This window comes from Conger conger, chromosome 8 (assembly GCF_963514075.1).
Source record: "Conger conger chromosome 8, fConCon1.1, whole genome shotgun sequence".
Taxonomy (NCBI): Eukaryota; Metazoa; Chordata; class Actinopteri; order Anguilliformes; family Congridae; genus Conger; species Conger conger.
The window spans coordinates 20,378,581-20,405,402 of NC_083767.1; positions in this window are offsets into that span (position 1 = coordinate 20,378,581).

Here is a 26,822-nt window from a genome sequence, read left to right on the forward strand (position 1 = left end):
ACCTTTGCACAGTACTGTATATTCATTGAGATCCATTGATTGAATGTGAGCATTATAGCTAGCAGTCTGTGGGGAGAGTGTGGATAGCTGGAACCTTTTTAGTAACATTAATATTCCAATTTCCAACTGCAGTGTTGGTTGCTGCTTGATGACATACATTTGTGGCCGATAACAATGTTCACATCTTCACCACCACCATTTTTTTTTCTATACTTTGAATCCATTGCCACTGGATGCAATGCGTAGTTGACTCAAACGCACACTGAACGAACCTCAACTGCTTGTTTCCTGGTGGACAGGTGTAGTCATTGTTATCAGCCAGTTACGTGATAGAAATTTGGGGTCGCACCCGGAGGGGCCAATCAGATTTCAGGAGTATCCAGTGCCCCAGTTCGGCTTTCTGCAAATGTGAATTCTAAACAATGGTACACACAAAAATCAACTTGTTAGGGAAAGCTCCAGTTCATACTTACACCAACATACATCCCTTTCCCCAGTAGAAATTGATGATAAACAGGCCTCAGTAGGCCAAACACGTTTTATAGAAATACAATGGCTTCTATTAATTTTAAGAATACTCAATGTAATTGAATTAATTTACAATTTGCAAGTTATGCTGATAACAGTGTTGTGGTACTGTATGTATACAGTAATTGTGCATCGGATGTGGTGTTCTGAAGTTATGTTATGCATCTAAAAACTACTAAATCATCAAGTCACACAATGTTATTAAATTCCCATATATGTTTATTTTCCATTTCCCCTTCTGTTAGACTGAATGCAAAATGAGGCTTTTGATGCAAATGTGGGATTTCTTATCCTTCATAATTGCAATACAAAGGGTGTCACCGTCCCTTGGCAAGTTCTACCTGTAAAAAATACCGCAGCGATCATGATGAGTCTTTGTTAATATTCTCACATATAGAGGCGGCTTAGCTTAAGTCTTCTGATCTGTGTGTTATTGACATAGAGGGGGAAAATATAATAAATGGCATGTCTTTCATGCAAACACTGGGAGGATTTCTGGAGATAAATAATTCATGTTTTCTAGAGCTCTCTGAGAATACATTTGCTCATTTTCAACCCCCAGTTCTTTGACAAAATGTATATATGACAGTTTGCTTCAGATATGTTAAGACTTAAAAGACAAATGAAGGTGCTGTGTTAGAATTACAACTGAGAACAAATTCCTTCTCTCTGGATCATATAGCAATCTGCTGTATTTGAAGTTGCATGAATTCCCTTTTCCTTGCTATAACCCTTCTTATAAATCTTAGTCCATGTAGTTAGTAAAATCATGTATGGCATCTCCAATAATACTATTAGAAATGTAGTTATTAAACTACTAAACATCTTGTCATTTTATGATTTGGTTTTCAGGTTAGTACAAAGCTTTTGAGGTAATCTGTAAGCCATTTTCTTTTGCCTTCAAAATATGTTACCAGTGGTATCCAGCTCACAACCCATAGAGGAAAAGGAATTGGTCTGCAATTGCCTGATCTCATGGTAGTATTTGACTGCATTTAGTTAAATGGATTGATTGGTGTTATTATTATTGTTATTATTAGTATTATTATTACATTACTCTGTAATGGCTCAAGTCCTGCTTTTGCTATCATAAATAAGAAACGGACAACAAGGGCCATATCTGTATCTGTTTTGCTGTGGAAGAATTAACCAGTGTTGGTGTATCCAACCAATTAGCTCAGTTAGTGCAGGCAATTGGTGGAAAAAAATACTTGTATACACTCCAGCCCACCAAGACCGGAATTGCCCACCTCTCTCAGAAATAGGTACAGTACCTTAATGGTCACATAAAATTTTTGTTTGTTCTTTCTTTGTTCATTCATCTGCGCAAAAACATACATTGGCAAGTTCAGTAACCACTGAAACTAACATGCCTATTGAAGGAAAAAAGTGTAACACTTGTGTTAACTTAACATTACATTGAGTGTGTCCAGTCTAGGACTGTATAGTGACTGCAATGTTCTTTCTCCAGTAACTGAAACCAATTATTTGTAAATGCTTGTAGTGACCACCTTGAATATAATGGATTGTAGCATGTATTTGTCCAAGGGTGTTTTTTGTTAATGAATATAAATAACAATTTAGAAATTATACCTCCTTTCCCCCAAAACAGTGTGTCACAGCCAGAGGTGGACAGAGTACACAACTTCACTACTTGAGTTAAAGTATAGATACTCCTTGTCAAATATTACTTAAGTAGCTTAGTCAAAAAATTACTTAAGTAAAAGTAAACTTCTAAAAGTAAATCTGAACTTTTTTTCAATTGAGTCCCACCACTAATTTGAACACATCATAAAAAATCAGTTTTTTTGCTTGCCTTGCTTGAGGACATCCTTATCACTGGTCCAGGATGTTTTGAATTTGGGGTGAAGAATGCTGCAGCAACCAGCTCTGATTGAAAAGATTTTTTACATACCTTCAGCTGCACATGTCAGGTAGGCATCCTGTTTTGTTGTTTCTTGTGTGTGTAAATGCCTCATGCTGGAGAAGAAATCATCTTTATCAGAAGCACTTGATGAGTCAGGACGAGGCTGCTGCAGAGACTTATCATGGTCAGGGAGGCGTCTCTTGATGTAACTGAGTCCTAAATAGTTTATATGATTGTCAAAATTCATCAAGCAAAAACAAAGCAATAAGAAATTGAACAGTCAGTTTTTTTGCTTGCCTTGCTAGAGGACATCCTCATCACTGGTCCAGGATGTTTTGAATTTGGGGTGAAGAATGGCTGCAGCAACCAGCTCTGGGTCAGGGCATCAACAAGCGGTTTGCAGAATCTAAGTGACACTCTTGCTCTCTCAAGCTTGGCAATGAGGGTTGTGATGGTAGGCAGCAGCCATCCCATCTGAATAGATTCTTCCTGTAGTATGTCGATAGCTTTGGCAACTGGAGCCATGGTGTTGGTGTATTCAGCCAAAAAATATCAGCTGGACTGTACCTAAAACAGATTTTTTTAAAAAGAAGGAGCATATATTAATCTTACATGTTAATATATAAATTGCAACATATCAGTTTACACAGAATGTGATGTAATAAAACAATCCTTTTCCTTTGGCCAAAATCATCTTCAAACAATTAGAAATAGAACGATAAGTGATTAGAATAATACATGTACCATTACTTTTTCTACAGCCACAGGATGTCAGAGAGGAAGGTATTATGAATACAGGTTCAGCATTATTAAGTTTTGTTGGAATAAAATGGAAAGCAAAACATGCAAACATTTACAACTTACATGGGCACATTGAGTGTAGTACAGACAGCTCTCATGGCCCCCTCTCCTTGGTTTCTGATGATTTTGACGATGCGCTCTACACCCAGATAAAAGGAGTTCAATCGTGTTGCATTGGGCTGTACCAGCTGAAGCTTGCAGTGTGCTTCTATCACGTCAGCAGCAGTAGTGGACCTTGCAGTCTTGTTCCAGAGAGCCTGTGAGCTTTGAGAAGGCTGACCTTGACAGCTTCTTGTATGCCTCTGTCCTATTTGCATTATTTGCATCCACTGTAGAAACCAAATTAAGCAAATGTCAAGCACAGCGATGATGCTTTGGGAGCTGGTACTGCAGGCCATCGTTGACGTCTTCTGCCATAATGTCTTCAACACTGATGAAATTCACTTCAACTTCCTTCTCTGCAGTATCAGGACCATCACATTGAGTTGATTCCTCTTCAGTTACTTCTTCAGTTGCAACATTGTTGTTTTCATCTTCTCCATAGACTCGGAAGGCCTTGATGAAATTTGATCCGTTATCAGTTGTTGTTTGGACGATTTTCTCACAGATTCCATACTCTGAATGTATGTCATTCAGTGCACCTGCCAAGACTTCAAATGTATGAGCACCCTTTAACTGCTTACATGCAAGACCAACAGAATGTCTCTCAAAAGTGCCAGGTTCCAGCCAGTGTGCTGTAACTCCAATAAAACTTCTCCTCCTCGCAGTCCAACAATCAGTTGTTGTCGTTACATATGCAGTCTTCTTCATTGCCTCTTTCACCTGATTCTTCATCACGACTGTAGCATTGTCAATTTTGCACCGCACAGTCGTCAGAGACATGACAGAATAGTTTGGCTGTAGATTTTGAACAAAGCTTTGAAATGCCGGCTGTTCAACAAGTGCAAAAGGCTGGAGCCCTTGAACTATTAAGTTCAGGATTGCATTGTCAACAGTTTTCTGGGATATTTGCTTTGTTTCCTCAAGCTTTTGCTGTTTGAGGTTTTAGGAAGTTGTCCCAGCCTCACTCTTTATCTTGCAGGCAGCTGCAGTCAGTTCAGAATATTTTTGCATCTGACATCCATGCTTTCTCTACATAAAAAAAGATTTAAAATGAGTATCTTTAGTTAAATAGGCCCTACAAGAACGTATATTTACATTTATGGATAAGCAACTTATTGGCTAGTTCATTTTACTTATATCATGCATTATTGCCAAAAATGAGCTGGATAACCCACATCAAAGACAGCCCCCACCTCACTAAGGCACACACACGCGCACACACGCGCACACACGCACGCGCACGCACGCGCACACACACACACACACACACACACACACCTCTCCCGCCTTGGACTCTTGATATGAATAGTATAAAAAAGATGAACAGAAAGTCAGCTTAATCATTCAACTGCACTGCAACAGTTGCAATATTTTTAAACCGTTTAAAAAATGGCAACTATGATACTACAAGCACAGACAATTACGTTTAAAATGTTCATCTGCAATTTAGCTAGCAAACATTAAGCTAGCTAGTAGCGGTGACTTCTCGCCATTCCGAAATATCGCCATTCCGAAGGTCCGCTAGTCCGAAATTCCAAAGGTCTGCCATTCCGAAATTGATATTCAAGTCCATATATCTCAGCGTTTCCTGCATCAAATTCCAACATCCTATATACCAAATTAACGGCAAAAATCACAGTCTGTGTCTGTATCTACAGTATAGGCATTCATAGGCTACTGAATACTTTGCCTTAACATATATTGTCATTTTCCATAAGTTAGCTATAGCCCTGTGAAATGTATCATTACCCTGCGTGCGACCACGGTAACATGATAGATAGATAGATAGATAGATAGACTTATAATAATACTTATTTATAATAGCCTACATAGCGCAAAACTGTGCATATAATAACGTTAGGCTATAGCTACATGCGTGAAAACTGCGCATTCCCTGTAGTCGTCCATGGCTGGCGGCGGTTAATTAAAAAAAACTACACTAAATTATTGTTTTATTTAAATGATCTTGCTTAGCCTATTTTCAGTTTCGGAATAGCGGACCCTTTGACAAAATAGAGAAGGGCCGCCATTCCGATAAATGGAGAGTCAATGGTCGGAATGGCGGACATTCAGAATGGCGGACATTCGGAATGGCGACATGTAACCGCTAGTAGCTAGCTAGCTAGCTATACATTCGGTGATGGAGGAAGACGGAGAAACTCCCCCGTGGCCATATCTCAAGCCCATGTTCAATCTTTTTGACATGAAAGCTGATTCGTACAAAAACTCGTCTTCCAACCTGAAAAAGCATGTCACGGTATGTACTAAGTTACATACCGTGACATGCTCTTTCAGGTTGGAAGACAAGTTTTTGTAGGCTGTGATATAATTTGTCCGCGGCAAACACAGCAAGCACTTGAACTGATACGAATCAGCTTTCATGTCAAAAAGATTGAACATGGCCTTGAGATATGGCCACGGATGCCCGGGGCCGGGGGGAGTTTCTCCGTCTTCCTCCATCACCGATGAAGCCATCGACACCGTTCTGTTGTGCGGTGCGTTCTGTGGACCGCTAAAAGGTAAGTTTAGTTTTAAGCATGACATAGTATAGGTACGGCAAGACGGCCAAGACAAACTATACGCAAATCAGCAGAAACAGCTTATTTTCTTTGGTATCAGAATTTAGCAAAAAAAAAAAAAGAAAAGAAAATTAATCAGCTGAAGTATCGAGTAACGAGAGCATCAACAGAAATGTAGTGGAGTAAAACGTACAATATTTGTCCTTCAAATGTAGTGGAGTAAGAGTCAAAGTAAAGTAAAGTACAGATCCTCAAAAACTGTACATAAGTACAGTACTCAGGTAAATGTACTTCGTTACTGTCCACCACTGGTCACAGCCTTGATGTAATAAACACTTGAAGACACAGAATGGTACCAATTTTACTGTAATTAAAAAAGGTGTGACATTGATATCAGAAGAATTGAGTTTGTGTTTCAAATTGGACTTACGAAAGACATGATCATACCTTAGGAGGTTTATTTACTGGAATACGTTCTGAGGGCAGCATCAGATGTGGTGGGGTCATTTTTAGTAGGAAGTGCAAGCCTGATCTCCCATGAAGACCTACAGTATATTTTGAGCAATGACCCATTTTACCTTTTGTTAGAGAATAATGAACAGTAATGCACAAAAAAATCAAAACGAGAAATTAAGATTGCCTTTCCCCAAAGATATCATGTGTCATTGTTGGGAAATGAATAAGTGATTGAAATGAGCCCAAGGTCTCCATCATGAGAGACAATCATACTAACCCCCAGACTAGATCAGATGGTTGCGATTTCCACCACTGCATTAGAGGCTGTTGTCGATGCATGTTGAATACTAACTCCACCTAGATTGCTAACATTACTAACTACTATCTGACGTCTTGAAATGGTTGTCTGTAAACTGACAGCTCTCAATTAGCTATAATCATTTCCTTTTTTGGCCTGCACAAAAAAGAGAAGCTGACTATGTTGGCTAAATTGTGTGATGTTTGTGTAATCTGTGGACGATTTTGGCACTTAAAAACTTTGCTGTGAAATTGCACAGTGTAAATAATTTAAGGTGGGCTGGGAATTACTAATAAGAAGTTAAAAATAAGAAACCACTTTAAACCGCGTTTAAAAATCTTTACCAAGAAAACCGGATTTCATCTGGCTAGCCTATTTTTAGCAGAATGTAACTAACACATGTAACCATAGAAACATGCTGAAACAATAGCCACCTTAACGGCTTGAAGTAATTAGAGCCAGAAAGAGAAGTTTTAAGTTCAGGGCGAAAGTTTTATTTTGAGCGACCCCTGCTTATATGTTTATCTTTGGTAAAAGACCATGGTGTAAGCGGAATAATCCACTCAGTGGTCATTACACATTCATCATGGATTATTCCTTGCATAGAGTGGGGTGCAAAAATTTGGGCACCCTTGGTTTAAATGTGTGTTGTACAATGAAATTATGAAGGCTAATGTTCAATGGTCAGTCCAGACATTGTTGAAATTGAATAGAGGTTGGGTATTTCAGCAAGACATTGATCCAAAGCATACCTGGAAATAAACCATGAAGTAGCTCCAGGACAAACAGCTTTTGGAATGGCTACCACTATCCCCAGACTTGAATATTATTGAAATCTCAAATATGCCGTACATGCAAGGAGGCCAAATAATATTTCTGAGCTAGAGGTGTTCTAACAGGGTTTCCAAACTTTTGCACAGGCCTTTTTCCTTTTTTTATTATTCTGAAACTTTAAAAAACTGTAAATAGGCTTTTTGACCGGGGGCGCCCACATTTTTGCACACTACTGTAACTTACAATACTATGTGTGACACAATCTATACAATCCATCAAATTTGACAAGCACAAATTAAGTTTCACACCACATCCTGGACAAGCTCCTTAAAACAACCAAATTGTAGTACACTAGTTTTCCACAAAACATCACTCACTTTCTCTCCGTCCTCAATCATGTTTCATGAATAAGTTAACAAACAAGTTATAGCTGTTTACAAAGTATTTTAGAGACAGTGGCATGTTGAGGCTCTGTCCTTTGATGTCATGTTTAGGCATGCTGCCACTGTATTCTCTGGTGCAGAAGTAATTGGCTCAGCGAGGCGCTAGGGGAAAATATCAGTTGCACAGGAGTTCATTTTTTCTTGATAGCCTTTCAGAACACAGGAAATCTATTGAGTGAATAAATACGTCTTGTCATATTGATACAGAGATTCTAAATGAGTCTCTTGTCAGAAGGCCTGTGACTTGGTAGAAATTGAATTGGACTTTTTTTTTGCATGCAATATTAATGGTTTATTTGTATGCAAGTTTTGTTAAAGATATGGAAGGCTCTGTTCTCTTTGAGTATAACAGCCCCCCCCCCCCCACACACACACACACACACACACACACAGACAAAATAAATGATCAATTAAACAGCATGTCCGTCGATCAAGCTTAGACAGGAAATTCCAATACTAAAACCCTATGGTAACCCTTCTGGCAAGTACATAGGGAAATTATTCAAACCGGATTGTAAAACTGATCTGTCCAATAGTACTTTTTAGTGTTTTACTAAGCTGATAATGTGTTAGTTTCCCATTACAGGTAGGTTTAATGGATTCTCTCTTCCATGCTGATCTGGGACATCAGTTAAGTTTATGGGAAGAGAGGGCAGGTCAGCCCATGTCATTTCACGTTCCCTGAAGCATCACTCACCCTGAATGGCATTACCCCACCAATGAAAATCTCAAGCATCTCATCCGTTAAGGGATGTCTTTGTAATTTCTTTGCCTGACCAAGTGGAAACCTATTTTTGTTTTTTTGTTTATAGCATTCGATTGCACTTTAGTAGGTAATGGAGCATGCCGTTCTGGAGATACATCTCTCTGTCTTCGTTAGAGATGCAATCTTACAATCACCTTAATGTATGCAAATGTGAGCAAAATACACCACATTAGTACTATCCAGTTGAGAAACTATCATGATTGAGAAATATCTTCATCAAATAGACATGTTGCTGCTAGACGGATGTAGATATGGTTCTACCTTTCAAGGAGGAATCTAGAAAACGGCATGGTGGAATGGTCGTCTCTGCTACCTCCTGTTTAGACATGGGAGATATGGAGATATGAAATATTCTTCCCAATAGACAAAGTTTACATTATTCTTTTTCCATCAGTTCAACAGTGAACAAATCACATTGTATGTGGTTTCTTTCTTTCATTCACATTTCCAAAATATTCCAGTAGCACCAAGAATGACCACATCTGAAGCCTGAATGAGAAGAGAAACAAAAGGATGAAAGTAAGGGTTTAGAAAATTGATTTTTAAGATTTTGCACATATGTTAAAGGGTTCTGAGATATTTCTCCTGTGAAAATGTTTGTACAATGTAGTTATTGATTTAAAATGTTTTTTGGTTTTTTTGTTATAGGGAAAAGGATTAGATTTAGACCTTCACAAAATGATTTGTTAATGTTGATGAAGTTAAAATGTTATTGCAATCTACAAGGAATTTAAGATGAGGAAATACAACTTCTCACACATAGATGGCACAGAATGAGTGATAATTATTGTGTACTACCTTATTAACCACCAACAGCATGGGACCACAAGGAAGATGAGATGCATAGGTGGTGGAAGGATTGAATAAAGGAGGTCATAAACCATTCATTCATTTTCAAAATTTGCAGTACTTTTGAACAGCCACAAATCAAAAAAGAGGAGAAAGAGGTAATGTACATACCTATATTTTAGTGATATTAATGTTTACATGCAAACTGTTTAATCTGAATGCCAGAATGCTTAATTAAATGTATATTCCCCAGGTACCCACTGATTTGGATAATGATGACATGTGTGGGATAATTTACCCCTCATCTGTTTCATTCCTGAACCACGGAAACACTTACTGGATGTTTAACGTGCACATTAACTAATTGATGCACTTTTTACTTGGTGCAATGCAGTACTGCTGCCCAGACTCATTTCCCACATAGGCAAAGCACATTAGCATTCAGTGCATTGTTATTTTGTCACATTCTGTGTCTCCAGTCCTTATTTGGGTCTTGTGTTTATGTATTTGTTTATTTGCTAGTTCTTTGCTTATGTGTGTGTCTGTGTGTGTGTGTGGGGGGGGGGGGGGGGGGGGGGGCTAAACAAAATAAAAATGTGTGATGTACATATTACTTATACCACTTTCGAATATCTTTCAGGAATAAAAGTAAATCAGGTCAAAATATAACATCGATTTTTAAAAAATGGCACAATTATGGACATAAATCCATCTACTAGGTAACATGACTGTATATATGGTAACATTTAAATTTCAGATTGTACATTTGTTTTATATTCGTAGGAATTTCTATTCTCCCAGCAGGAGGGAGAAGGGAGCTCTTCTGTGATGCAGCCATGGAATACACAGGCATATATCAGATGCAAAAAGGCGGGGGGGGGTTTCAAGATGAGGAGCACAGCATAGAAATTCCAATCATCTCCAGGGCTGTGCTTCACAGGTGCTGATTCTTTGACAGGAATTACTCTACGAAATTCATTTTAACAACCATTGTGCCAGCTCTTCTGTGACTAGACTTCTGACTAAGCCCTTAAAAACTGAAATTATTTTTTTTATCCCAAATAAATGGAGAGAAAGCAACAATTCACTGGGAAGCCTCTTTGCTTTCCTAGCCATTCCTTGTGAATACAGGGGCAGCTTTTTCAAATAATGTCATAACAAAATTTAATTTGGCCAGTTATGTATTCACAATATCCTGCAACTGTGTGTATTTTAATTATGTTGGGGAGATGGTTTGTTCTGCAGGTTTCAAAAGAAGTCTCTTGGCAACCATGGCTGTATACATGTACAGTATATACATACACTATAGTATATACAGTGGGATACATAATTATTGGCAACTTTGATAAATATACACAAAAAATGCTGTAAAATAAGATTTATTTCCCAAAATGTTTGAAGTAGTGTTCTTTATTACTGATTCAATGGAATTAACCAAAAAAAAAAGAAATTCCCCATATTTTGCATACACCCCTGGTTTAATACTTTGTGCAAACACCCATCACATTTGGAGGGATTTTTTTACCTCCATGCAGAACTTTTCAGAATCATTGATATCCTTGGGTTTGTGCTTATGGACTCCCTGTTATGTTCCTGTGTTCTGTGTGTTAGTTTATCATTGTTTATTATCTTTAGTCTTGTAATTTATTATTTTTCATATTCATGTCTGGTGTTCTGTTTACATTCATTAGTCTTTGCACTCGTCTTCCCCTGTGATGTCTGAGTCTGAATGTTTTCTAGCCCAGTCACTCCCTTGTCTGCGTGCCCCACTATTCGGGTGTTTACGGTAGTTCCGGGGTTCAGTCTTCCTTCCAATCTTACATTCCTTACTTCCTGCTTTCTCTCCATTTCATGTTTGTACATAGCACTAATATACTAATCCCAACTAACATAGAATTTGTACAGTACTAATTATACTAACACACTAATATGTTTGTCAAACAAACAAACTAGTTTTTGGTATTTGTAATTTAAATCACTTAACTAACTTACTAATGCATCTCCAGTTTCAATTCTGTTCTGTAACTCCGCCTCCCTATTCTATCAATGATTACTTGCTTAGTTTCAGCAAAGTATTCGCACCTGTCTCTCTGTATCTCTGCATCTCCTGATTCTCTGCAAATTGTCTACTCCCTAATCCGGAGCCGTTTGTATTACATGTGTGTGTTTGTGATTCCAGTCCGCGTTTTTGTTTCCCCCTCGTTATTGTCCTATTACCCTCTCATGTGTCTCACCTGATGTTTATTTGTTAGACCGCCCTCACTCTCATGCCCCGCCTAGTTTGTCTCATTCCCCTGTGTATTTATACCTGTCCTTTTCAGTTGCACGCTGCTAGTTTGTCTTGTCCTGTCTTTTGAGTCCCAAGCCCTGTCTTCCTTCTCCCGGTTCTAGCCTCCTTGTTCCCGAGTCCTTGCCCTTGTTCCAGAGTCCTTGTCCTTGTTTTTTTTTTTTACCCCTGCGTGCTTCCCTGGACTCTTCTTTGCTTATTGGATATCTGTACCTCTGCCTTGTTGGACTGACCCCCTGGCTTTTGACCTTGGCCTGTTTTTTGACTCCGCTCTGCACCCCTGCCTGCTTTTGGTTCTTCTGTTCCCCCCTGACTGAGATGGCCATTGCAGAACATGGTTGTTGTCACGTCCTTGCCCTTTTTCCTGTTGTTTTTCCTTTTTTCTGTGTGTTTCTGTGCTGTACTCCATGCTCCCCAGTCTTGGCGTTTTCTGTTTCATGCCCTGTTTGTGTCTCTTGTCCACTCTCTCTTTCCATAGTCTTTTCAGTCTGTTATTCGTTTCCCCTATGTCTCAGCATTTGTACTCCAGCACCCACACCAGTTGGTTGTTTAGTTAATTTGTTAGCATATTCTTGCCTGTTTGCTCTGTCCTTTGCTAGTTGATCAGCTTTTGTTGTTCTGTTTTAGCCTGTTCTGTCTGTCACAACTGATCTCCTCGGTTATACCCGTTTGCTGGACTCTGCCTCAGAGCCCATCTCCAGTCCCTGCACCGGTTCCGCCCAAGGCTCTGTCTCTGGATCCGTTCCAGGCTCCTGTTCTGGCACCAACCCAGGTTCTGTCTCAGACCCCTGCCCCGGTGCCGTCGAAGGCCTCATCTCTGGCTCTGAATCCGGATCCTGTGTCAACTCCACCCCAGGTCTCATCGTCAGCACCAGCACCAGCACCAGCACTGACCCTGCCTCAGGGCTCTGTCTCCAGATCCATTCCAGGCTCCTGTTCCGTTACCATCCCAGGACCTCTCTCAGGCCCTGTCCCAGACCCCTGTGTCCTAGCGCCACCTTAGGTTCTGAATTTGGCTCCTGTGTCAGCTATGCCCCAGGTCCAGTCTTCAACCCGAATGCCTGCTTTTATATAGCACCTTTATACAAAACGCTGTACAATTGATGCTGCTCATTCACACAACACTCACTCATCAACGGCGATTGGCTGCGATGCAAGGCACCAACCAGCCCATCAGAAGCAATTGGGGGTTATGCGTCTTGCTCAGGGACACCCAGGGCTGAATCGAACCGGCAACCCTCTGACTGCTAGACGACTGCTCTTACAATATTGACTGACAATATCTCCATTGAATTCTCTGTTGACCTCCCGGTGTCGGCCCTGACATTGAAACAGATCCCGTCCACAATGCCATCCCGGGTTCCGTCCCTGGTTCTGAAGCCTCGGGGTCGCCTAAAGACCTACGGTTGTCTGAAACCCTGTGGTCACCTGAAAACTCAAGTCACCTCAAGCTCAGAAGTTGTGAATGCATAAAGGCATATATATACAATGGCTTCAGAAAGTATTCAGACCCATTCACATTTTACGCACTTTGTTTAGAATATTTAATTTTAAATGCCATCAATTCCCTCTCAATAACCCATAATGACAAAGTGAAAACATGCTTTTAGAAATGTTTGCAAATTTATTAAAAATCAAAAACTGAAATCTCTGATTTATGTAAGACTCTTAATTAAGCTTGGGTAAGTCTAGTAGTAAATCAGGTAATTTTGGATTAAGAAAGAGGTATACAGAATAACCTGCTGGACCCCCACCAGTCCGGCTTCAGACCTGGCCACTCGACGGAGACCGCACTCCTCTCCGTCAATGAGTCCCTTCAGGCTGCACGAGCAACCTCTCTCTCTCCTCTGTCCTGATCCTTCTTGACCTCTCTGCGGCGTTCGACACGGTCAACCACTCCGTCCTCTTAGCCTCCCTGGCATCTACAGGGATCTGTGGCACAGCCTTAGAGTGGATTAAATCTTATCTCTCTGGCCGGTCCTCCCAGGTGTCCTGGGCTGAAGGAGTGTCAACCCCTCGCCCCCTTGTTACAAGAGTCCCCCAGGGCTCAGTCCTTGGACCCCTCCTCTTCTCCATTTACACAAGATCCCTTGGCCCCGTTATCTCTGCTCATGGCATCTCATATCATTGTTATGCCGATGACACCCAACTCTTTCTCTCCTTCCCCCCATCAGACATACAGGTCTCTACCCGTATCTCTGCCTGCCTGAGAGACATCCAGAGCTGGGTGGGCAACCACCATCTAAAGCTCAACCCAGGTAAGACGGAGGTAATCTTCATCCCTGGTCTAACCTCTCCCTTCTGCGATTTTTCCATCTCACTAGGGGATACCACAGTGACCTCATCCCCTAGTGCAAGAAACCTTGGAATGGTGATGGACAACAGGCTGTCCTTCTCCGAGAACATCGCTACGGTGACCCCGGCGTGCAGGTTCTTCCTGTACAACATCCGGAGAATCCGACCCTTTCTCACCACCTACTCCACTCAGCTCCTTGTTCAAGCAATGGTCCTGTCCCGCCTGAACTATTGCAATTCTCTGCTGCAGCCCGTCTGGTATTCAATGTTCCCAGACATTCACATGTCACCCCCCTGCTCAGCAACCTCCACTGGCTGCCTGTTATGGCTCGCATCAAATTTAAAACTTTGGTGCTCACATACCAGGCAGTTAAGGGATCAGCCCCTGTATATATTCAACCCCTTATCAAGACCTATACACCAACAAGACCCCTCCGTTCTGCCACTTTGTGCCGTCTGGCGCCTCCCCCTCACCACACCTGCACTTCACGCTCACAACTGTCTGTCCTGGTCCCACGGTGGTGGAATGACCTCCCGGTGGATGTCAGAACAGCAGAGTCTCTGACCTCCTTCAAGTGCAGACTGAAGACTCATCTCTTCAGGCTACACCTTTCCCTCCCTAACTGACCACCATGATTAGCCTTAGACTGTAATGGCACTTATGTATATATTGTATAGATATTGTTACTTGTATAGATATTGTTGTTTTTTATTGGCTGTTGTATTGTTGTACTCAGGGTATTCTAGCTGCCAACTGTGGTATGCTAGTTTGGAAGTTGATTGTACTCTTCAAGAGTTATTATTATCTGTATGTTTACACTCGGACACGGAACTGTACTGTCCTCTCAGGTCCTCTTAGCACTCATACTTGTGTTTGATTTGCACTTCGTTGGACGTCGCTCTGGATAAGAGCGTCTGCTAAATGCCATGTAATGTAATGTAATGAGGTGTCCCAAATTAGCTGAATAATATAAATGCTTTGACAAAAATAAATAATTAAACTTGATATGATGTCATAATTTCCCCATGAAACATTTAATAAAATGTAAGTGTTAGGAGCATGGGTTCGTTTCACAAAGTGAAAAGATCAACAAATTAAAATGACCCTAGTTGGTGAGAGGCTTTAGAGGGCAAGTCCAAAGACAGGTTAGGGACTACAGATGAAAATTAGCTCATTAGCTAACTCTGTCCCATTTCAGGAAACTGAAAATACTGATTAATGTGTACTGTCCCTGGTAAATAAATAAAATAAAATAATGTTACAAACTGTGCAACTATCAATAGACTACGTTTACGACCATCCTATAGTTTTTACAAGTTTGTATCAACATGTACAAGAAATAACTGCCTAACAAGCTTGCCATTGAGCCAAAGAAATGCACAGTAATGCATCTCAAACAAATAACTACTTATGATACATCGCTGGTTAACATTTCCAAGAGGGGAGCAGCATTGCAGTACAGTTGCAGGTTTTGCACACATTTTTATCAGGTTTTTCTGAAGCCTGAAATAAAATGAATAGTTCGACCTGCTGATTAGGACGATCCCCTGTTCGGTTCCTTGTCAGACATTGTAAAACAAAAAATGCTCACGAGTTATCAGAGATGTTCACAAGTCATTAAATCCAAATCCAAGTCAAGTCTCAAGTCTCTGAGCTAGAGTCCGAGTCAAGTCTCAAGTCTCCAGAATGGTGCAGCCTAAACAACAGTATGGCTATAGAAATTAATCATGGTTCCTATGCTAATTGAAGATATAGAAACCAGATGTGTAGAAGACATATTTTGTACATGACATCAAGTGTGTGACAACTGAAGAAGCAGTAGTATCAGGGGCACACAAAAAGATAGTGGTTATTTCATTTATTTATTAATATATCAATGAACTACCATGCCTGAGCCAACGTTTTGGCAAGCCTTTCTCAAGAAGGCAGGAGAAAGGCTTGCCAAAACCTCAGGTCTGTGTGGTAATTGATATATCAATAAATAAGATAAAATAAATAGCATTCTATTTTTTAAGAACTTACATATGACATAATGTAAGCATTACCATGGGCTGTAATATGACATGACGGTCAATAACAGAATAGGGGCCACTTACATGAACACAGATTAAGCTTAATCCTGGACTAAATGCAGTTTTTTTAAATGGATAGTCTCCATTGCGACTCAAGAATAATAATTATAACAATGTCCATGCAACTAGTACATAACCTAACAAGACATTCAAAATCACTCGCTGTCCTGCTTGCATATCAATCTTAAAGACCATACTGAAAGGTTTTTAAAATAGTGCAACCCTTGATCAGGCTCAAGATCAAAATCCCATTACATGGTTGTTTTACTGAAAATGTGGCTGCTTGTGTGAACGTTGACAATGAACGGGGGTTTTCAAGCCAACCTGAAGATGTTTGTTTTTTACGTTACTGTACCTTACGCTCGTGGTTCTCTAGCTTGCATAGCTTTTCAAGATCAACCATTTGAACTGCAAGCCAACATCGCTGCAACTTGGCAACAACAAAATAAGAAAATATGCACTTCTGTTATGCTGATTACATAACAGAACAGTGACATGAACATTATACTGAGTCTGAAACATGTCATTTGACCAACACAACAGTTTAGCCAAGTTACATTAACGCAACAGTGAACAGCGGTGGGATTAGCTCCAGTGCTGGTAAACTGACTTCCCTTTCTGTATGAGTTTTCAAATGTCTGTTGAAATTTGACATGGTTGCTCCTGCATCTTTTATTTTAATTCTCCACATTTTGCTAGTTGAAATCATTTTGTTTGGCTCGATAAGCCTGAATTATTTAAAATCAAAGATGGAACAACATGTGGAACTGTTATTTTAGCAAGCTATGCAAGAAATACAGCCTAGGGTGTTGCTATAGTTGCAACTAAAAGGTGCACGGTGTGGTGCGTAAAACGACATTGGGTGTGTTTTAAAGAATATATTTCATATAAATAATTGAAAAACTTCAGCTCATCAAGGAACCGACCACGGGCATATTATTGAAGTGACGACTAAAAAGCATTTTAGTTAATAACGTTACATTTCCAACGATGTATAATTTGATAGGCTCGCATAAAACAACAGAACATATGTTCGTTGCAAAAAGAGTTATTGAGATTTATGCCAAAAAAGGTTGATGTTTTACAACAAAAACTGCATTGACTACACAATAGCGGGCATTTTCAGCAACATGACCGGATTTTATATTGGTGAGCATCTAAATAAATTTTCTAAATATTGTATTTTTCATTTTATTATTCAATATGCTTATAAATAAGGATCTGCTTTTGAATAGTAAATAGCATGTGCGATTATGGAATATGTTTGAATTGTTTACCTAATAAATTGCTCACTGAGAGTATACGTCATGTTCAAATGTATGGGACCATTACAGTATGTACTTTTATGTCAATACATTTGCTCTCATGTTTCAATGTTTTTTACTAAGTAGTCTCAAAAACCATATTGTGCCATTCCATCACTTCCTAGAGGAATTGATTGGATGCACTTGACTAATCAGAAACAACTGAGAGGGAGAAACAGCTGAACTGTACAATTGGTACCCTATAGGGATGTCACAATTATAGATTTTGGTGGTATGATTATAGTCAGAAGAATAATCACGATTTCACGATTATCACGATTATTTTGCGTGAATACTTTTCACAACAGTACTAATGCATAAAATCACACAAATACATTATTTAAAGATGCTGACCTTTTTACAGGTTATTTATTACTGCCTTTCAAACACAATATGACACTGCATGTTAAATTTAAAAAATGACCTCTGCAAAAAAGTTTGTGTTTCACTGGAATAGGCAATATATTAGCTACGTAGGTATGTCTCCCCAAAGAGAACAAACACAGCAAAAGGCTGCAGCAGCCTCTTGATAAACTATATTAACATTGTTGGCTATATAACCATAATAGTGAACTTAGAAATATGGACATAGCTTTTGCTTAAACATTCATCAGCCTTTGAAACTTAAATTGCACTATGAAAATGAAAATAATAAATAAAATATAAAATGATATACAACAAAAAGATACAAATCTCTGGAATTAAATATAAGCTACACAGGCTTTTCTTTCTTGGAACAAAATAAATAAATAAAGGCTGTAGAACCCGTCTACATCAGGGCCTTTGGCTAACTACCAGTCCCATTAGGGCAAGTTAAAGTGCAAAAATGTGAGCATGTTCACATTCTCAGTGCTCAGCCTTGACCGCTGAGGAGTCAGGATATGGCCACTTGTGCTAAATACCCTTTCTGATGGCACACTCGTTGCCGGGATACATAGGTACTTTCTGGCCACTTCTGACAGCATCGGCATTTCTTCCACATGTGCCTTCCACCATTCCAGTGGGTCACTATCAGCACTGACTGTGGGAAGGGACAAGTACAGTTTCACCTCATCATTAAGTCTTTCTTGGACTGAAGGCTTTCCACTTCTGGATGCAGTTACCCTGTTCATCTTGGCAGCTGTGATTTTCTTTAACAATCCACACAGGCTCTTCTCTTTAATGTTGGTGGTGGTGGTGGAGGAAGAAGAAGGGCTCTGGGTGGTTTCTGTTGAAGGCGCATCTAAGATTAAATGTGAAGCAAGTAGCATTGCTTCTTCATTGCATCCTTTCACTGTCTGATCCAGGTTCTCAATAAAGTTTCATTTGAACCTGGGATCCATAAAACTGGATATGTTCAAAGCATTCTTCATTTCTTCTGTATATCTCAGCTGCATTAGCAGGTCTTTTCTCATAATCTCTTTCATTTGTTTGGTGAGATTGCTATTTGTCGGTTGTTCCTGAAGTATCTCATTGCTGATGTGCTCTAAGACTGGCGTCAGGGCGGAAAGTGTGACCTGTTTCTCTGAGGCCAGGATGTCTGTGAACTCATGGAGAGATCCAAGGAGCTGGCTCACCTCTTCCAGGATGGTGATTTCATTGTCCTTCGGCAAAAGATGCCAGGTGTTTCAGTCACCTGCCAGTACCGCACAAATGGCCTGCTGCTGCTCTATGAAACGCGCAACCATCTCATAGGTGGAGCCCCACCTGGTGACGACATCATGTATCAGTGCATGTTCAGGAAGGTCCAACTCTCTCTGTTTCTTCTAAAGAGCATGCATTCTTTTCCAACTTTTAGAAAATCCATCCACTGTATGTCTGCATGCCCTGATTGCAACATCCACTCTCTGTATCTTGAGGACTTTCAAAATGGCCAAATTCAAATTATGGCCAAAACAAGAGAACCATACACATGGAAATGTTTGGAATGCTTTTTTCATATTGCTGGCATTATCTGTGGTAATTCCAGCCAGAGAGTGTTTATTTATTTTCCAGTCCAGGAGCATATTATCCATCATTTCTGTGATATTCTCTGCTGTGTGGTCCTCTGGAAAAAAAACATTGTTTCCAAACAGTGAGACTTGAGCTTCCAATCAGCAGACAGATAGTGGATAGTGAAGCTCATGAAGGGTTCACCTCCACCACGCTGGTCCACAGGTCTGTGGTTGCACCAAACCACACACCTTCTGCCAACTGTTCTTCCACACTTGCTCGTACCTCCTGGTACATGACTGGAATTTTGTTTGTGGATAAGTAATTCCTTGTTGGGACTTTGTATTGTGGCACTGCCTTGTTCATCAGATGGAGAAATCCAGGTTTTTCCACAGTCTAATATGGCATCATATCCCTGGCTGATGAAATAGGCCACAGCTTCATTCAAATCCTGGACTTGCTTGGAGGTAGTGTCGAGGACCCGGCCCTAGGCCCCCCTGATGAGAGATTGACGTGGGATGGGTTAAGAAGGAATGCATTGTTAACCCCTCGCACACGCCATCGAGGTGGTAGTAAGAACGCCCGTAAGAAGAAAAATATGTGGTTCAGAGATAATGAGCAGCCATACTTGTCAGTAGAGGAGTCTGAAGTCGGGGGACTTAGATTTAGGGTTTTAAGGAGCAAGGTTAAAGTTCTGACTGAGAATACCGCAACCCTACAGGGGAGGGGCACAATGCCTGGCTAAAGAAAAAAAATAAGGAAAACGGAAGGGATGTCAATACCGAAAGAAGATTAAGAGGCTTCAAGGGCCTTCCTGATTATAGCACAAATAATTTATCGGATAGATTCAAAGGACTGACTATAGAAGAAGTTGGGGGATGATTTACACTCAGCTATTGGCTGGATGTCCTTTGTAGATCCCGCGGAGAGGGGCATCTGAAGAGTGTGTTGAGATGGTGGAGGGCACTAACTTCTGGCTTGTATGAAGTCAAAGTCTGGAGAGAGTCCAAGGAGAGATTATGACAGGGAGACAAATACCAGTGATGAATAGGTTCATTAAAAATTACATAAGAGCTAGTGTTTTTCCACTCGTATATTAAGATGGTGGAAATTCCCAACTGGAGGGGTACATGAGATAAAGTATTGGGGAAATTTCTTTTGAGGTATGAGAAAATGACAGTGGGAAAAACAGAAGTGATGAATATGGTCACTAAAAAACAAGTTGCATAAGAGATAAATGTCTTCCTGCTTGAAATATTGGGGACATTTCTTATCAAAAAGGTACACTTTTGTATGCAAAAAAGATATATAAGGAATAAGCTTTTAGACCTTAGGATGGGATCTTAGAATTTTGCTTCAGAAGATATCTACGAGCTGTTGAAGAGACAGCAACGCAAGACAGCTGTAGTCAAGCTGGAGTGGCGCGCTCCCTCTGCGCGCCACTCCAGGATATGGCTATGGAGAGAGGAGTGACGTACGCGGTGCAGACTCAGCCCAAGAGTTGTGGCAGCAGGACTGATGTCGAAGAGGTGTTCATGCACATCCCTCATCATACAGAAAAGCTGGTGAAAGAGTTAAAGGGCTTTTACGACATGCTTGGAGCCGTGAACTGTACCTGGAGGCCAACAGACGGGACGCGGGGTTCCTCCACGCTACAGAACACCTTCCTGCTGGACCCACGCAAGAACCTGAAGCCTCCCCCCATAACTTCAGTGTCAGTGAGGAGAGGCATATGCTGCGGCTGCACTGCAAAACCCCCGACGTGTTCGAAGACATACCAGTGCACATCCCATACAACAGGCAGGAGAAGTACGAAGTGCAAAGTCACGTCTTTCGAAAGTCTGGGTCCTGATCCTGCCCCAGATTCCCAAACCAATGCAGCTGTTCAAAAAGCTCATCAACAGTAAGGAGGAGGGATCAAATCCCGTGGAAAACAAGATGACTATATTTAGGGCATGGGTGGTAATTATAATCTATATTACTTGTAAAAGTAGGAAAAGTAGTACATAGAAGTAATTTTTTAGTAAGATACTATATACGTTCTAAATAAGTAGTAGACTTTAGGGGTGTTCGTACCCATTGTATTAATGGAAGTTCAGTAGCTTTTATCTCCGTGAAGGGGGAGCCATAAGATAAGGCCAAAGAGGATGATGGGTATTTGAGGGGTGTACCTTGGCTTTTAAACATCATGGTGGAAAGGTAAATTAGAAAGAGCTAAAGGGGTATATGTAACTTGCATGTGATCAGCAAACTGAAAGATGATATTTACACTGTAATCTGTATAACTCTATTCTTTTGATTGATTATAATAAAGTATATCTTACTATAATCATATGTGAAAAAGATTCTTTAGAGGAATACATTGAATACAGGACATCAAATATCAGATTTGCATCACACCCTTCACTTCGAGACTGGGCTGGAAGTTCAGTAGAACTTACCAGGGCTCCAGGACGTTCGGAGTACTTGAGTTCGTCCCCGAGACACCTCATTGTGAGGTACTGCTCGTGGGAACGTGAGGTCTGAGCTCGGCAAGGGGTCTGTGGCTCACGACAGTAGGAGCATACATCACACGCTTCGCAAAGGCTTCTGCTACAGATGGCTGTTGAACGACAGCCTGAGCACCAGTCTTTGGCTAAAGGTAAACAAGGAAAATGAAAATAAGTAACCCATACCCAGAGGAACCTTTTTGTACAGCACTGACTTATGTTGAATCAGTATTTTTGTGTAATTGTTAAAAATATAATTCATAAGACCTGAAGTCTCTGTCAATTAAATATTTTGAATAGGCAAAAGACTAACTAAAGTGGAAAAAAAAACAGACTAAAATGATACTAACTATAAATGGGAAGTAACTCACAGTTAAAAAATTAAGAATATTGCCCAGCAACATTGCTTAAAGAAAAGTTGCCCCATGTATCATCAGCCTAAGGCTTGTGCTACTTGTTGCACTGAAGGACCCACTTTGGTTCCCCCTTTGGAAATCCTGTTCCCATGCTTTTACATGGAGTAATAATAAGAATAGCCTAATACTACGTTTAGTGCAGTGACAGCTGAAACAAGGAATGTATGTTTGGAATGTACAAGGATAACTGGCTAGTAATTTCGCCGAGCATAGAGCCTACCAATAAATAAGTTGCAGTTTGTCTTTCGGCTAGGCCTACATTTGCAAAATCCTCGATGGGACTGAGCTCGAAAAATACTCCTGCGACGTTTTATAGTTCAAAATCGCTGTCAATCAAACATAATTGCAGCATTTATCTATGACGGAGTATTAGGGACACGCATGATATTTTTATTTTTTTTACCATGACGAGATTAATGTCGAAATGTCGACATAAATCTTGGAATTTCGAGAATAAAGTTGAAATAGCATGAAATATCATGTCGAGATAAATCTTGACATTTCCAGAATAAAGTCGCCATGTCGACATTAATCCCGACATTTCCAGAATAAAGTTGACATATCCAAATTGGTCTGATTTATCCTTCTGAACAGATGAAGTTTTCGGCACAACCTTTTCAACGTCCTTACAAATATAACCACATTGTGTTTTTGGGCTAAAATAGCAAGTATTTCCTTGTTGCTAAACCCGATTCCAAAGTACAATTTCACCAGATCACAAGGCATTTTGATGAGTCGTCGGCCAAGTGAGTCTGAATTAAGGTCTCGCACTCTCCATATGATTTAATGGACATGATATGTCAACTTTATTCTCGAAATGTCGAGATTAATGTCAACATGGCGACTTTATTCTCGAAATGTCGAGATTTAGCTCAACATGATATTTCATGATATGTCAACTTTATTCTTGAAATTCCAAGATTTATGTTGACATTTCGACATTAATCTCGTCATGGTCCTGTCCCTAATACTCCGTCGTATTTATCCGTCTAGTTTCGATGCAGTGAAAAAAAACTGTTCTATGTAGTGGCTGCCCATGGACGCCGAGCTTCAACAGGCAAAAATAGCTAGCTGATTCTGAACGAACTCGTCTTCGAGATGAACATGTTCCAATGCATTTAGTCATTGAAATGTTGACACAACCATACATATTTGACCATTTATTTTTTAACATTTTACAGATAACTGAGCTTCCCTTGCAGTCTTAGAGAAATCGCCTTTAAAAGTGACAAGAATTTCAACGAAGTTGCGTAAAGTTAATAGGGATTCGGGGGACCTAATCGGGTGCTTCACTGTAACCATATGGCTACGCCGTTGATTATGATAACCTACTGATGAACCTGTATCAACTGAAACGTATTCCTTACTTCCTTCCGTATTAATAAGTAATGACTTAATTATTCGCCACTAACGTATTTTCACTGGGTTGTTTTGCCTTACCTTTATTTCGGCATGCAAAGCAGGGTGGTGGTCCCGCAGGTGCTGCAGTAAATTTGATGTGTTGGATCCTTTGGCAGCAATTTGTTTGCGGCACGTTTTGCAGAAAGGTGATCCGTTGTCTTGAATGACACCTTCGGCATCTTTGGGATAGCCAAAATAGTCCCATACAGCAGACTTAAGACGTTTCTTTGGCGGATATAAAGCGTTGCTGTCTCGTTGTTGTTGTCTTCTGCCATAGTCGTGCAGTCATGAAGCATCCTCTGGTAGAACTAACAGCTGTAAGTTTGAGTTTGCCACGTGTTACATTGTTTTGGCTCCGTGCAAGTTGCGCTAACCTGTCTATGGGGCCAGCTTTACCTCCGGTAGCTACTTCTTTTTTTCTTTTTTTGAATGTCAACAAACACACGGTGTGGGGGGGCCTCCACGATTTATTAACTGTGATGTTTCACACCGCGGTTAATAGTCAAACCGGTTAACGGTGACATCCCTAGTACCCTAACATGAGGAAGCTATCTATAAAAAGAGCTGCTATTCCTACACGGTTGATTCCTTATATTCCTTATGCCATGTAAATACCCTCAAATCAAAGCTGACGGTCTGGACCTCAACCGTTATTTTAAATCCAATGGACAGATGTACAAAGCCAAAACAAATGTAAAAAATGTGTCACAAACCAAGTACTAATATACTGTCAGCATTTAGCCACTTTTCTTACATGAAGTAGGGAAGGGTATTCGTTTGGGCATTTTTAAAAGTTGTATTTTCATTATTTTTTATTTTTTACAGGAAATAGGAAAGAGTTGAATCAAAATGTTGATGACCTTTTTGTTTCATGATTTTTTGGAAATGAGGTGCAGAGCCTTTGCATTTCCTTTAATGTACTCAGACAGCACTTTAGCCAAGGAGCCTTGACAGTGAACAATTCTAGAGTCTGTGGAGACAGACTAAGTTTCTCTCAGGACTGAAGTCTGGTTCTGCTTTAGGGTACTTCTCTGCCCTCTCAGCTCCGGGGCATTATCCTGTTTCTAATGTAATATGGCAGGATTCAGAAGAGACCCTTCATGGGGGAAGCTGCAGAGCAGCAGGACAAAATCTCTCACGTTGAATTTCTTCTTCTTCTTCTAGTTAAACAGTTCCAAAGTTGTTATCAGTTTATTGAAACAAATAAGCTGGGATGATATTGATTGATGTTGAATCAAGATTCATAAATCAAATGGTCATTTGTTGGCAGGGTGTTGGAAGAGATGTCAGGGTTACAGCAGGGCAAAATGGAATGTAGCATCAAAGGAACAGTAGTTTGTCTTCATTGGTTTTAGTAATAGCACAATAATATGAAGAAACGCTGATAAGGATAGTTGACGTAAACCATTTGCTGGTCTGAAACCAGGACTCTTGTTCTTAGATCCAAAGGGTGTCTCATCTTAACTGGAGAGATGCCCTAGCCTTCTTGCATCTTTCTTATCTGACTTCAATGGCACTTCCTGTAGCCACTGCAACAGTATATCAGCATCTCCAACAGACACAATGTAGGACATATTTAACCATGCAATCTAAGTATAATGTTAACCCTCCTATTATGTTAAGATTTTATGACCGGTTTTACATTTGGGGTCAAATTGACCCCAACAGTTGAAATGAGCAAATACTGTAATAGAACATTTTTGACACATAGTGTGTTGCCTTCTTATTGTCTCCCAAATGACTTTTATCCATAAATATAAAAAATCAGTGACAAACATCTTATTTTAGAGCCTACGGCACAGTAATTGTAAGTGTGGCACCTGAATAGAAAAGTGGCACCAGAGTCATTCACAAAGAAATTTGAGAAAAAAAATTAAATGGTTGTAGATTTTCTTACATTTTATACTGTTACAGAGGGTCAGCCAGCTACTTTTGGCTGAATGTACTGTAGTGTGGGTGACGCATAGACGTCACCTGATAGCAAGGTATGGGGCAGTTTTGTTCCGACCTTACTTATTTTGAAACGAACCGGTTTTGGTTTTTAATTAATGTTAAGATTAACCCTGCCCTGTTTTGTCAGGGAAGCATGTAGCCTAGTGGGTTGGAAGTGTGGTGGTTCAAACGCTGGTTTAGCCATGATGAGATCATTGCAGATGTTGTGCCATTGAGCAAGGCCCCACTGTTTCAGGAAGGAGCTGCAAGTTGTTTGGATGAAAGTATCAGCTAAATAATTGTAATGTAATGTCAAACTTGGAAATCTCTAAGCTTAGATAGATAATAATGCATGTATCAGTATCTAGAGACCAGAACAACCTAGAAGCAGACAGACCATTTTTGTCATCATGAATTATGTTGAATTTCAATTTAGTGTAAGAGACAAAGATTCTACTTGAAGTTTAGTTTTAGGTTCAGTTTCTTGGATGAGTGGATCCTAGTCTAATTTTTCAGTTTTTACTTTTCATTCAAGGCTCCATTTTAGAAGGCTTCAGTTTTTGATAATAAACTTGATGTGTATTCCACATCCTTGATTGGCTCAGCTTTCTCACAACTTTCCAACATTCTACCACAAGAACTTTCCAGGTCATTTTCAACTCCTCTATTACACTGAATGATCAGGTGCTGACAACCATCGCCTCTACAGTTGTCAGTTTGATGTTATACCAGCCTAAAATAGCTGATTTCCCTTTACTTTGCAGTCTCCCACTTTAGTTTACCCTCCAATCAATCTCTCTCCAGATACTCTCAGTATGCTCTCCTTGTACAGTTGTCATGCACCCTCTTACTTTTCACCTCCCCAAGATGAAATAATCACTATGGAGTGAAATACAGATCTATCTATGCTTTTTAATGTGCTGTGTTATTTAATGAGTTGATCAGTTTTCTGATACCCACACTCGAAGCAAAAACTTTCTTTATGACAAGCCTCAGTTTTACTATATATATATATATATATGCAAAAAAAAAATGCAAATATTGAATATCAATCTTCCCTTCTCAAGCATATCATTTCAGGTTGTTATTTTTGATACAGCAACAATATCAGAAGCTTAGTATTCAAAGTATTCATCGCATCATTAGAAATGTGCTTTCTGGCTTGTTTGAGGGGTACATTTCATTGCCAAGGAAGCTTAAAATCCTTCATTCAGGTGACCCTCCTCAGTGACCAGTGAAATCTGTATTACCATAAGGTAATATAATTGGCTCATTAATGCTCATTTTGTGGGAAAAAACTAAGCTCATTACAGCTGTTCATTTCTCCTTAGATGAAAGAAAAATGACATTTCCGCAGAAGGAGGCAATGAC